This window comes from Hyaena hyaena, unplaced genomic scaffold, assembly GCF_003009895.1.
Source record: "Hyaena hyaena isolate Hyena2069 unplaced genomic scaffold, ASM300989v1 scaffold_2502, whole genome shotgun sequence".
NCBI lineage: Eukaryota > Metazoa > Chordata > Mammalia > Carnivora > Hyaenidae > Hyaena > Hyaena hyaena.
In genome coordinates, this window is record NW_024083136.1 from 10,998 (window position 1) to 12,935 (window position 1,938).

General features: G+C 39.6%; 1 pseudogene; it reads right to left on the bottom strand.

Annotated features, from left to right (window-relative positions):
• Positions 1-681: 681 nt before the first annotated feature.
• LOC120227559 lies at positions 682-1,117 on the bottom strand (annotated as a pseudogene).
• Positions 1,118-1,938: the final 821 nt, after the last annotated feature.

Sequence of the window (1,938 nt, forward strand, 5' to 3'; positions counted from 1 at the left end):
GCTATAATTTTAAAGTAGCATCAATACAGCCAATATTATTCTTATGCATATTAATGAGCTTTACTGAAACAAGGTAAAACATAAATGCCTTGCTTTGTACTTAATTTGAAGTGTCGCCACTAAAATCAATTAGACGTTTATTCTGAAAGACATTACTCTGAAGGTTGCAGACTCAAATGTTAATGGTTTCAAAACTAGACTTATAGAATCCCCAGAAAATAGGTTGCATTGTAGACCTGTACACAGTTTTAAAATACTTATTAGCAACAATTTTTTAAACTACTGTTTTCATATAAGTTAGGAGTTTAAAATTTTTTTAAAATGTTTATTTATTTTGAGAGAGGGAGAGACAGAGCATGAGCAGGGGAGCGGCAGAGAGAGAGGGAGACACAGAATCTGAAGCAGCTCCAGGCTCCGAGCTGTCAGCACAGAGCCTGATGCAGGGCTTGAGCCCACGAGCGAGATCATGACCTGAGCCGACGTTGGCCACTCAACTGACTGAGCCACCCAGGTGCCAAATTGGGAGTTTTAAAAACATCTCCCTTTAGTGCTTTCAATTGTCACATGGCAATAAACCAAAGACCCAAATCATTTCAAATGATCACAGATACTATTTAGGCAAGAATTCTCACGTGTCAGTACTTTAATGTTGCGTACATCAAACTATAGTAAAACGATGAACAGCACAACAGTTTACAGTAAACCCAGTTTGTATTCCACCATCAAGTGTGGTTCTCCCATTAGTTCACTTTGTGACAGATCATTAAGAATATCTTCAAATACAATAGTCTCACCATGACCCCTCAAAATATCCAGTAAAAGGTTTCATCTTGGAAGATATGGAAGACATTGAGTGTGTTGCACTTGAATTCCATTTGTAAACTGAGTGGAGCAAACAGACCCTGGATGTTTCTCAGTGTGGAAAAAATGCATTTTATCTTGGTTGAGCTGGAAATTTTTTTTCTGATAATTCAAGAGGATGACTAGGCAAAAATTCATTTTTCACACAAAGAAGACCTTTTTGAAGAACATCATGACTTTCAAAAGGCCCAGTTGCTGAGAGTTCAGTAACTGGAATGCTATCCTTCAGCTGAGATCCAAGTCCAATGTCATTCATCTTCAGCTTGCTCAGTGAACAGCTTCTCAGCCCCGTTACTGTCAGCCAGCCCCACTGTTCACTTCCATTTCCCAAGTAACAATATCCTAAATAAGAAATTATATTGCTTCAAATATTGTGAATGTATAAAATACATTAATTTATAAACATTTGATTAAGAACATTGAGTAAGCTACTTCTGAGCTCCAAGGTACCCATGCATGAACTAAGTTCTCATGTTATGTCTTTTGACAATCAGATAATATGAAACTATTGGGCCTAGAGAAAACACAGGAATATTCTCTAATATTTGTCATACAGCTAATTAACTACATAAACAAAACGTCAGTGAATCTCCACCCTATCCCAGGCATAATTCTAGGTGCAGGGATATAGCAGGAAGTAGAAACAGAATACATGCCTACTTGGATGGATCTCATTCTACTTGGGGAGCAGATAACAAATAAAGAAGCAAAGAACTAGTAAGTCTATGTCCTCAGGAGAAAAATTTAGTGGAGTAAAGGGAATAGAGAGTGTTGGAAAGGGTGCTCTTTTGTACCAGATGCTAAGAAGGCCTTTCTGATGGAGAGACATCTCAGGAGAGCATCTGTGGAGGGGTCTCAGGCAGGAGGAGAGCTGGGGTGGATCCAAGGTGTAGAATGAAAGGAAGCCAGTGAGACAGGGGCAGAAGGAATGGGAAACAATAAGAAGCAGGGAAGTCATAAGGGGGTCAGGATGGGGGCAAGTTGCATAGAGAGTGTAGACCTTAAACTTTACCCTGGTGAGAAGGGAGCCACTGGGAGGGTTCTGAGCAGAGCACGAGAGTGATCTGAATTAAGGAA